This window comes from Crassostrea angulata, chromosome 7 (genome assembly GCF_025612915.1).
Source record: "Crassostrea angulata isolate pt1a10 chromosome 7, ASM2561291v2, whole genome shotgun sequence".
In the NCBI taxonomy this organism is placed as follows: domain Eukaryota; kingdom Metazoa; phylum Mollusca; class Bivalvia; order Ostreida; family Ostreidae; genus Magallana; species Magallana angulata.
In genome coordinates this window covers 25,817,497-25,830,579 of record NC_069117.1, presented here as the reverse complement: position 1 = coordinate 25,830,579, position 13,083 = coordinate 25,817,497, and positions in this window count along the sequence as shown.

The following is a 13,083-nucleotide window of genomic DNA, read 5'->3' as shown; positions in this document are numbered from 1 at the left end:
ATTCCTCTTTACGTGATCTCGTCTTTCCTTCGGAAGTACTCGAGAGTGATAGTCTTGAGGCCGCGCAAACTTGAAAAAAAAAGCATGTGCAGACAAAAAGCGTCTTTTCGTAAGTTTTAATAGAAATAAATCATGTAGGGTATGAAAATGTGAATGTATATACTATAGACATAGGCCTAATGTAGTATCACTTAGGTAGATATATAATTTTACGAATATTTTTAATTTAGGCGATTAAAAGTAAAATCTCGGTGATGAATTTGTGTTATTTTGTGATTAACAAAATGTGATTTATTTATATAAAAAAAACCCAAAAAACCCTCTTTTGAATGGTCCTCAATACTTTGGCAAATAATAAGCTTTACTCCAACCTCATTAAAATTTTATCAGTTTACAATATATGTAATCGGCAAAGATTGATGAACTGTGAACTAAAACTCCCAAGTTCATCAACATGTTTGTTTAATATTAGCAAACCTTAGTACTACAGACTCAAATAATTTTCCTAGATGTATCTATACCAGCTTCTATCAAATTTATGACAATTATTTGCCCTTATTTTGTTATGAAAAATTTCCATTCATTTCAGTCTTCATTTTTTTTTACCATACACATTCTAAAAGAGATAAAAAAATTTGGTTACATAGGTTCATGACTTTACAGATTTCAGTCTGATGCAGAGGTTGTTCCCTTTCATTGATCACCCTATCATATCCCATTGGAGTGACCAGTGTGGCACTGCCTTATTGAATGTAATTTTCATTTATATCATGGATTTTTGCATGTTCATTTTTGAACTCACCTTTTTTCAATGAAAGCCATTATAAATGATACCTCAGTGCATTCATCTCTGTTTTAGCATTTGCCATCAATTTGATTCCAACTTCAAGTTTTCAAGGCATTTGTTCAATGAAGTTGATAAATTAGTCTGTCTTATGGGATAAAACAAAATAATTTGCAAATGTTTCCTTAACAAAAACCTGTTTTTGTAACACATTGGGACCTGCCACATTGATTTATGGAAAATGGGTTTAAAGAAACAGCTAATTTGAGATCTGGACACCTGAATGCAGATGTCCCAGTGGCTTGTTTAAGGAAGACTATTGACCAGCAAGAGGCACCTGTCATGCAAAATGGAAATTAATGTAGTTGAAAGTGACCAAGTCAATGTCCCCTGAAGAGCTCTTTCTCGTTTTAATGATTTAAATTTGACTGTTACAAGGGGATGGCCTCAGACAGTATGAAATTCAGCAGTTATAGTGGGAGATAACTCATTCATAAAATGCTATATTTCTCACTGACAATTTTATCATTGGGATATTGATACATTCTTTGCAGCTTTAGGATTTTAAAATAGATTATCTTTTAACAAGAATTTTTTTTATGTTTACAATATTCTTTCCTCTTTGTTTTATTTGAGTTTTTTCTTCTTCTTTTTTCACAATGCATTATCTCTGAACTTTGTATTTGTATATTAACAATTGTGACAAAAGCATTTTCATTCCCATCAGATAGGGAAAACAGTGACCTCCTGGATAACAACAGAACAGTTAGATAATATATAAAGACTGAGTTAATTAATTTAGAATAATGGAAAAATGCACGGTAGTAAATTGCGTTTGTTTAACTTTTACTCCCATCGAAATATTAGAAGTTTTTAACTGCTGTGAACTTTTTTAATGCATGTACTGAATGGACAAATGTAAAAGATATTTCTTTATAGATAAACATTTGATGGTTGGTAAAAAAAATTCCAAGCATAACAGACACTTAGTGCATCTGTAATTTGAATTAAAGAAAATTTAATTTAATAATACAAAAATTTCAGTGGCAACTGTATACCGGTAAATACCACAGTGAAATTAAAGGAAAAATCAAAAATTTTTATGGTTATGTAACGTATCTAACATATAGCTGATTTGTATGACACCCATCAATTTCCTCTTCTTTTGGAAGAGATGCCCTAGTGATGTAGCCATCAACAATAATCCTTAATTAGCCTAGGTTTATGATCACTGTATAAGAAACTCACACAATGCTATTCGCAATCAGCTGGTTACAGTGTGAATGGGTTTGTCAGATGCTGGTGACATTAATGTGATGACTGGGCAAACAGGGGACTCAAATTAGTATAGTTATGACTAAACCATCCGAATTTGTCACCCCCATTATCTAGTGGTAGGTGTGAGCTATGCTGTATGTGCCTGTTCAGTGAACAAGAGAACACAGCAGGGCATGGCTTTGAGAAGAATGAACAGCAAATGTCCAGTGAAATTTTGTCATTTTTTGTATAAACTCTTTAACTTACGACACTCTATTAAAGAAGTGAATAGTACATGTAGAATGAAATGTTATGGGGGTGAAATTCCATTTTGATAGGATAGGGTTGGCGGGGGTGTTAACATACTATGTTGAATTTTTTGGTTGTCATAGAAAATTAGCTTTGAAGAATTGCTAAATGTTCTTTATGAATTTAAGTATTTTATGATTTTAAAGCAAGAAATGTTGGGCAAAAGAAAACTACCTGTGTCATTAGACAAGGGTTTTCGGGGACCTAATTCAATCTCATATAATTTGGTCAATTTCCTCATAAAGAAAGAAACAGGTTTTCCGTCTGAATAATGCTATTCAAATCTGAATTTGTTTGTAGGTATTTGAACTCCACTCATGAACATACCTTTTATAAGATGAAAAATTGTATTTTTCTTATCACAAGCCCGTATCAAATTAAAATTCCCCTAGACAAGATATTACCGGTGTTTGACAGAAGTGGTTTGCCGATGGCATAGAATTACTGTGGCGATTCGTTCACACTTTCAGCATGGTATATTACATAGCCATATCATATAGCTTGGCTGATTAAAAGACTTCGACAGAAAAGTGTAGAGTTATTTGCAAGAATCTGATTATTTTCATTGATAAGCGAAGGTATCATTATAGCTTTAAATTCTGAGTGGAAATTGGAATTGTCATTTATTGATTCTAGAAATATTACCAGGTGCAGCAAAAGCTGAAGAAACAGTGTTTCTTTGTAAAGATTTCGTCATTATCATGTCAGTGTGAAATACCAATATTTCACTATACTCTGCTAAACATTTCACTAAACTCAACTAAATACATATGTATTCCTTTGAAATTCTCTCTCTCTCTCTCTCTCTCTCTCTCTCTCTCTCTCTCTCTCTCTCTCTCTCTCTCTCTCTCTAGATCTCTCTCTAGATCTCTCTCTCTCTCTCTCTCTCTCTCTCTCGATCTCTCTCGATCTCATGCTCTCTCTCCAAGTATGTTTTGTAAAATATTACTAAATAATGAACTACTGGCACACTTTCAACAAAATTGTAATTGATCATTAAGGAATTACCTGTACATTAACTGATATCTTTAATGGTTTTAAAAGGTGTGTTTTGGCTGATCATTCCATAATATCATTACAGAAATTACTTAGGTGTGGATAATTGGAGCATTAAGCAAAAAATAACCCATTAAAAGATTACTAAGTTTTGCATATTTTATACCATTTAACACATACCTTGGTGTTATTTTAAAAAAGAAGTAACAGCTGTATGCATATTTGAAATGTATTTTATCACTGAAGCAAAGAATATTTTTGCTTTCTTAGTGTAATGATACAAAGATTTTCATTTTAAACAAAAATTTACAGAAGCATTGATTGTCCAGTCTGTAATTTGCGGAACCTGGTACTACAGGCGATTTAACTGAAATTTCAGGTCTTTTTGTAATACCAATATATAAAAGCAGCCCCAAGAAAACGGTCTGTAGAAAAGTTAAAAAGCTTCAAGCCATATAATTGGTCACAGCACACTGGAGCATGATTATGAAGTTTTTTCCAAGTATCATTGTCCTCTTAAATACACACTCTGCATCCATCTGTGTGAAATTAAGGGTATCAAATGTATAATAATTTGTTTATATTTAAGGGTATCACTGTTTATGGGTAGTTGACTGTGGAGCAGAGAGCGTTTTTGATACATGATTAATATTGTGACTGTGCTTTCTTATTTTGTTCTAAAAAAAATTATCAGATTTTTCAATCTTGGTCTGGCAATAGAATGTGGGTGAATTTTCATCCCGAGCAGCACTTTCCCAGTGTTTGGTGTCCAAATTTAAGTCATTGTCCCATACCCCTAAAAATTGATAGCCATTCTACATAATAAGGACCCTTGTGCATGTGGTAGGTAATATATTTTATGATAGTTTCTCATTTCATGAAAGTTTTGTTTCTTTTATTAGGATTTCTATATATTCTTGTTTTCTTTTATTGAAATTATTTAGTCGAAATATGCTAACAGCAAAAGCATGTTTGTCATAATATTAACCAGGTATATTGATTAAGTCTGAAATATTTTTAAGGTTTTCGATTTCTGGCAGGAAGTTTAGTTTTCCCAGTGAAACTTGATACATGTACTCTTATAGCATTTTTATATCAAATGCATGTAAGTATCTTGTACACCTGTCATCATGATGTATTATTTGATGAAGACACAGCATGTGATAAAAAAGATATCTTGTCATACGATGTCATGGAAACCATTCTTATTGATCCTGCATATTTCACCTGTACATAATAGCTACAGATTATCTTGGATCATAGCTATATTGTAAAACCAGAGTTGTCAGATCTTATAATATTTTTTGAAGTCAAAAGTACAAGTTAGCCATTCAAGCCAGGGATGGAGATACTGTAGCAATCTTGATTAGAATCTGAGCCCTGCCTGATACTAAAGACCCTTGGAACATGCATGATGTATACGATGACAAATGTCTCCGTCAAATTAAAAAGAAATATCCGGATGCTCTTTAATGTTCCGTAAGAGATAACCCGAGACATTAATGAATTGTCTTGGCTGGTTTGGTATCAAATTATCTCTCTGTGGATCCTAGTCGCCTATCATCGTCAGACCTTAGTCTAGCCATCATGTTGTGTTTTGGACTCTTCTTGCTTTTACTGGATGATTAAAGTTTAGGCATAACAATGTCGCTTGATAAAATTTCAAATTAAACGGTGATAAAAAATCTCACGATAATATTTCTTTAAAAGAAGTTTTAGATGATGTATGGAACAAGTATGATGAAAAGTTGTTGATTTGTCCTTAGTTGACTGCTTTCAGGACAAAAGTTAAAACAGTAAAGATAAGTGATAATTGATATGATGAGATGGAAAATTACTGTTTACCTTTATTGAGGATGTTATTTACAGATTTTTGTTCCCGGTATATATACTGAATTTATTTTTGTGTAAAATTTTCAATTAAAAGAAGATTGTTTTTCTGACCCAAATATGTAAATAATATTCCTTTGGCCTATGGGATGTTTAAATTTATTTAATATTTTCTAATCTAAATTCAACTACCGGCATGCTATGTCTCAATTCAATAGATAAAAACTGTGTCAAATGCACCGTATAATGTGTTTTGCTCTTATTCATTTGAATTAGGTCTACCTCACGTCTTATGTCAACTTTTCTCATTTAAGTCGTATTATAGTATGGAAAAAAAGTGTCCCCATTTATTTTGTGCTGTAGTTGATCAACAATTTAAAATCCAGCATATTGACAAATAAATGATAGCACATATAATTAAGCCATGCAAATCTTTACGCCCCCTGGGGAAATCGACTTTCTGTTTATCGTTTTGTACATGGGTTTCTGTCTAATTATGGGTATTGCTTCATCTAGAGAGATTTAGAGATTTTAGACAAACATGAAATGTGAATTTACATTATTATGTTAGAAGGCTCTTTGAATCTGTTGTAATTGGGTCTCTCCGTAAAAGACCTGGGAAGGGTGGCGACATAAATAAATAGGTTTATATAGCTTTGAATTTGTAGGAAGATCATAAAGGTTTGCAAAAACATTAAGTAGGAGACAGGTTTCAGACAGCCTTCTTTGTATTTTATATCAGGTGCAGTAATTGGTTTGCACAAGACGATCACAAATTGATGGCAAGAGTCGAAAAGTTATGATCTGTAAATATGAAATGTCGCACTCATTTGTATGCAGTGTTGTGCATTTCCATCCACTTATCTTCTCCTGCTTTTTCTTTAAACTAATAAGCACCCAGTTACATGCGTTTTGACAACTCTGCGTGAATCTAATTTTTTTATTCAAAGACAATTTTCAGTGCAACACATCCCGGTATTAAAAAAAATATGGTACAGTACCAAGACAATTTATAAGATAGCCCTCTTCCAGAAATACATCAGTTTTTTTTTGTTTTTTTTTTTATTGTTTATGTTAGTAAATATTTTAATAATTATGTTGTCAAATGATGCCATATTTATATTATACTTTATATTTATATTATTCTTCATAGACTGTTTGATAAAATATTTCTTACCGTAAAACTTGTAAATGAATATTTGAAGAAAAATTCAAAGAGAGATGTAAAAATATGGACTATGAAGTGCTGAAAGTGACCATTGCAGAAAAAATTATTTACACATGGGTGTTTTTTTCTCTTATACCTGCAACATTCATACCCTTATGAACCACCAAAGAAAGCAACTTATTGTTCAAGAACCCAATGAATTTGTTACTCCATTTTAAAACCTTTCTTCATATTAACGTTAAAAGTTTGAAACCCAAAAGGGCATGTATCATCATATACTGCTAAGTACCTGGTATTCTGATTTTTTGACAACAAAAGATCAAAAAGATAATCTGTTATTAGCAGGGGAAGTTTTAAACCTGTGTAATTGCTGCTTTAAAAAGATTATTGAGGATGTTTTGGCAGGGATACTTCTTTACCCTGGCAAAAGATGATTTTTAAGCTTTTCACTATTATGTTAACACCATATTGTAAGGGTTTTCTATGTAAAATGGAACATGAGAACCAATTTTGAATTTATGAGGAAAAATTCAACCATCTATGATACCGGTACTTATTTTTTCAATCACTTGTTTCCGTAAGGGGTTTTGCCATTGGAAAAACTTCCTTCAGTCAGATTTTTATTCCAACTTGTTTGTTGGTAAGGACAATTGACTTGGTTTTAATAATGGCACCAGTGTTATGTAATTTTGACAACCTGTATTATCAAAATATTGAAGTAATTTTTAAATTTATTTACCGGTATTTTATTTTCATTAAGAATGCCATTGAGCTGTGCACAGTTCTCTGTTTATTTAAAACACATGTACTAAATACCTTTCCTCTCCCTTTCAACTTGTACAGATTTTGAATTTTATTTACATATCTTGGAATAGTGCCTTATCAAGAAAAGTGTGACACTTGTGTATGTTTATGTCATCCCTAAGAGCTACATCTGGGTCCTCATTTCTCTGTCCGACGGTAAACACGACCACATAACCACATCTTTGTCCCTCCCGATCCCCTCATGTTTGTGGAACACCTCCATCGAAAGACATTTTACATTCATTTAAATAAATTGGTTTCGTTGATTTGTTTGTAGAAGATTTTCAAGAGCTGTTTTTTGGTACAAATTAGCTCTGATGTCTTTTTGACATGTGCGTGTTATTTACTTTGGGGACGGTTCAGACGATTCGTGGAGATTCTTTCTTGCTTTCTCCTGTTCCAATATTAAAAGCCCACTTGAGATAAGACTACCATTGACCTCAGTAGCACTGTGCCGATATCAACTTAGAAATCACTAATTTGTTTGAATCAGGCAGAAAGTATGTTTACCAAAGAGTATCTTGAAATATTGTTAATTTTTTTGGCTTTTAAATAAAAGCTTCCATCTATTTGTATTTTTGTTGCGTCTTTCCACTTTGAATTATTTACCTTTTGATTGAACAAATTTTGCTGGTGGGCCACCGGTACTTTTCTGGTTCCTGAACCTCAGTTTCTTTACTTTTCATGTTTTTGCTTTGGTGATCTCATACTGGTACATACTGAAATTTTGTGTCCAACTGTAACACTATACAAATTCAATGAGCCACATCAGCTGATTTGTAAGTATGGCTTTTATAATTGCTTATTCATACAACCCCCTTTTTTTGGGGGGGGGGGGGGGTGTGCAAAAGAGTACATGTAGAAAAAAATTTAGTTCCAATCTTAAAAATTTTGTCAACATAAAGTTTCACTTGTTCAAACTTTAAAAAAACTGCAAAGGTTTAATTCAGTATGCTGGTAAAGAGGTTGGAGGGGGGGTCTTGCATTGGGATCTTAATAAGAATGCTGCATATCTGAGAAATTTGTCAGTGCTGAGGTTGGGATTTAGCTGTGACAGACGCTCCTTTACCTGATGTAAATTTCTATATCAGCATGGACAGGTCTGTACCAGAGGCTAATTGAATTTTTATTGTGGCCCCCATTCATTGTCCATGGGTTTATTTATTTGTAACCTGTCTGTGATGGGTTATGTCAACATCAACGCTTTAACATGCTAGTGTTTATTTAGTTTTACTCAGTATCAATGGCCCTCTTTAAAGTTTTACTTATATGGTCTTGAAAGAAAATTCAATATGTATTTTCTGAATATCAATGGTCTTTAAGGGTATTTAGTAATTTATCCAAGGCCTTTTCCCAGTTGCCCTGCTTTGCTGCCATTTTGCATTGGCTATCATGAACCTTATATCTGCTCAGTGGTTTGAAATTCTCACGATATTGCTATATAATATATGACTCCAATTTTTCAATAATAATTGCAATTCAATTCAATATAGTTATTCAAAATGTTTTTTCATATTGATATATACTTTTATTGCAACAAATATTAAATATGGTTATTAATCATTTCAAAATGTATGGGAATATTTTTATTAAAAAACTAAATTAATTGTTACTTTTTAAGTTATTTGAATCATCGGTTTAACTTGTGATAGACATATATTTTTTAAAGTTGCACAGTATGACAAAAAATTACCAGTTCCGTTACATATTTGTACAATGTTTTAATCACAAGGAATAAGGGACACGTATCTATGTAATGATTTTCATGTGTATCATATCATATGATGAAAAGAATATAGCTATATATTTAATAATCAGTGATGATATCAGAAATTTAATATGAACCGGGTACTTGATTTTTCTCTGTATTTATATTTTTTAGTACCAGTGCATGTATTTAGATGGATGGTGTATAATTTTACAACTGACTCATAGTCTTTCTCATGTACTAACTAAGTGCTAAATTCTACACAACCATAAAACAGTAACACAATACAATTTTCCAAATAAAGTTATTCAGAATAAGCTTGACCACATCTAACAGTGGCTTTAAATCTGTTGCGCCACAAACAATTGCTTTTTTATAGACCCTCGGTAGATTCAAAGTGGGACAAACCCAGGTAATCAATTTAGATACCATAGGTAGTATTGACCAGAGGAAGATATTGTTTACCTACGTCCCAAAAGGTATTGAATGATTAAAGTAACTAAATGGGACACTTTGTATGGGGGATTCGGCCAATGCTACACCGTTTATTTTCTTTCAATATTTACGCAAATCAACAGCAAATACTGTTTAAGGGTTATCGCACTGAAAAAGAATTTTGTCTAACTGAGCAAAGTGATTAAATGGGAAGTGTGGGGGATCAAAGCAGAATTTGAAGTGCTAGGAAGCTGATGGGAAAATAATATCCATTGTGTGTTGAATTCTTTCAGGAATTTTTCATAAGCAAAGAGGTGAGATAACATTTTTTGTAAACATTAAAATCATGTTTTTATATGACATTTATGATATCATTGGTTAATTTCCTAAAAAAAACTTCAATCTTTTAATCTATTATGGATTGCTTATATTTTTTGTTAAGATTCATTTTTGTGTTAATTCAAAGCAATTTTCCATTTTTCATGAAGAAAAGAAAAGAGATTTATAAAGCAACATGAAGTGCTCTCGGAGGCTCTTAATGACCATTGACAATATTTTTACAGTTCATCCAGATGGACCATTAACCATTCATTTTTTTGTCGCCTAAGGAGGAGCATTATTATTAGTCACATGGCTGATAATTCTTCTCAGTTTTTTTTACGCCAAAGATTAACCATAGAGAGACCTTTGCTGCAAATGCTCTCTGTAATTAGTGATACGGTGCAATTGTTTAAGTGTGTTTGTGTGCACAAAAAGGGGTATCATCTGGGGTACAATACAAGCCCCCAAGGCCCTTATGACCCCTGTCAAGTTCCCATTGTCCATTCTGATGGCTAGACGGTTCCTTATTCACAGGCTTATTATAATGATGGTTCTCGTTGTTTCATGATACGGGGAACAAATTTTGGGTAATCAGATCTCCACTATGCTGCTTGGAGTCAGCGTAGCTCTCGGGTATGGGACGGCCCTACGCCTCTGTTACCCAGTGCAGTGTCCCTCTGTGATTAGGTGAGGCCAAATGTCACTTGTAATTTGTCATTTCTTACAAACCGTACCTCTGACTTGTCAATGGAACAGTTTATGTGGCATTTCTAACATTTTTGTTTGTGGCTAATGTCTTGTCAACATCTCAGAGAAGCATTTATCTTTCAATTGTAATTACTAGGTGTTGGAAAATTGTACACCATAAGTTATTTATTGATATTATTAAGATTTGGTTGTCAATTGGAGAAGTTAATTATTCTAGTTTTTCAAAGAATGTGAAAAAGCATAACTTAAGACATAACAATCCAGCTTTAAAAATATTGAACTAATAAACTATAAAAACGAGGAAAAATTCTGTTCTGTACTTTTTTGCTTCTTTTTTGCTTTCTCTCAGAGAACAAAGACTTTTAAGGCTATCAGTATTACAAAGAGGAAAAAATCTTTTACAGAAATTAGTTCTTGACTCTGTAACCTTACAATTCCCTAATACCCAATGTTACCAAGATTGGCCAGTATAATATTTCACAAGAGGCTCAAGATAAGCCTCTTGAAGCTGGACATTGATACAGTATTCCATGCCTGTGGCATCACTGTAAGCTGGGGACGACCCAGGCTGAACTGTGGGTGACACCGCTCGATGGCCCCTGTTTAAGCCTCTCTTAACACAGGATGGCTCTGCTCTCCTCTGGCCATGATATAATTGAAGAAAATGAGAGGAAAATCTTTGAAAATTGTGGAATCCATGCAAGTGCATAGACCAAATTTTGGCCTCCGAGAAGTTGATCTAATTATTTTTGCAGCGAATGGGCAGATAATTATGAGGGTCTAACTGAACAAAGATTTAATGTCCCGATGTTATGGGAGAGTAGAGAATTGCCCACTCGATGTTTAATTTCAATTTGAATATTAATGAACATGAATCGAGATTGATTGTTTTTCTTTGTGATTAAATTCCAAAGTTTTCATGCTTGGTATGAAATAGATGTTTTCTGGTTATGAGTGTTAAATCAATGTCACACAGTGGTCCCTTCTCTTCATCCCCCACTTTTCTCTCTGTAAGTGACCAGATGTTGTTACATGCCCTTAACTAACTGCTGGACTCAAATTGGCTTCATCTGATCATGTAAGTTTGATTTGAATGTAATGCAAGCTCATTGCTGGAAGTTAATGGAAGCTTTTCTATTTTTAATTTGCTTGAATAAGATATTTTAGATTTACAGCTTTTAAAAATCTATCATTTTTAATTAAAACTTGTAATTAAAATGAAAGAGATATTGAATACATGCAGTTTAATTTTGAAAAGTTATTATTGTACAAAGATGAACAAATATTTAAAATTATTGAATCACACAAAAACCTCTAGCTTTATCTCACAGGTGAATATTCATGCTAACTATAGTAATCAACCGATTTCTCAGAATAATTTCCTCTCCTATTAACAAATAATCTTGAGTAGGGTGATGATGAAGTAATAATGAAACTTATAGACACACTTCATGACTTCCTACTCAGAATAGATAAGCTTTTCTCTTGAGAACATGTTATACAACAGTTGCTTTGTTGAGACAACAAGGGAGATCTTGCACTCTGGAGCCATTTTTTGATTACCTCAATTGTCATTTCATTTTCTGTTTAATTGAAATATCAAAAGCGGAGGATGAACGAGAAAATTTTTTTTTTTAAATTTGATCAATTTTCCTATGTGTTTTTTTTGTCTCCAGAAGAGTTTAAAAATTCTTTTGTTAACAATTATCAGAGTCATTAAAAAAGCAGAAAAGGAGAAGAAGGATTTGAAAAGCTTTATAAATGGACTAGTATATTGTTTACAATACTCATGACAAATTTTAATTCAAGAAAAACTAATCCATTAATTAAATCCTGTAAAGTTTATAATTAACACCGTTGGGTGTATATGTGGGCATAGTTTCCGAACCATGGTTCTGCTCCACCTATTGTAAATAATGGCTCCCTAAACAAGTCCATGATCATTTGATTCCACATAATCATAAACAAATGGAGGATAAAGTGTGGACAAGGTCGCGACCCCTGGGTGGATTACTGCAGCCACCTTCAACAAAATTCCTCCATCACCTCTCCTCTCCGGAATTAAACCTGAATTAAGGCAAGTGTTTTTATTGACACCGTAAATGGTTTTTTAAGACGCAATGCTTGTCATCTTCCTGGGGTGGATAGAAATTGTGGAATGCAGGGTATACCTGTGTTCCTAGTCTGGGTAAATATTATTTAAACTTGGTGGCAATATTTGCCTGCTGTGGCTTGATTCAGGCTTGTGATAAGAAAATTCAGATGTATGAAGATAAATGCGATTGAAACTATGGCACTGCAGTTGTAGTTTTTGGTATTTCAGTTTTTTTGATTAATGAAGGATACATCGCCTTAATAAAAGGAGTTTTGTTCCTTTTACAGTAATTTATTTTCACAGAACATGCTTGAAATGAAAGAAACATAAGCTACCACAATTGCATTCAGATTATCAATTTGTTTATTTTCTGAAAGGTCTGTAAAACGAGAGAGCAGTTCATTCTGCTCATTCACAAGTGAGAGAGAAGTCAGATCAGCTCTAACCAGCTTTCGTTATAAACATGATACTGCATTATCATCAGCAGAAATCTGGGATATCCCCGGTAGCTGTGAGGTTTTTTTGGGTGCTTCTGATTTAAGAGTCTGTTTTCCTTACTTATCAAATATTTTGACAGTGCAAGATTGGCTTGATTTATAAAACTAACAACTGTGTGTCATTACCAGGCGGTTCCAAAGTTTGATGGCTTTTCCATCCATCTTTCTCTC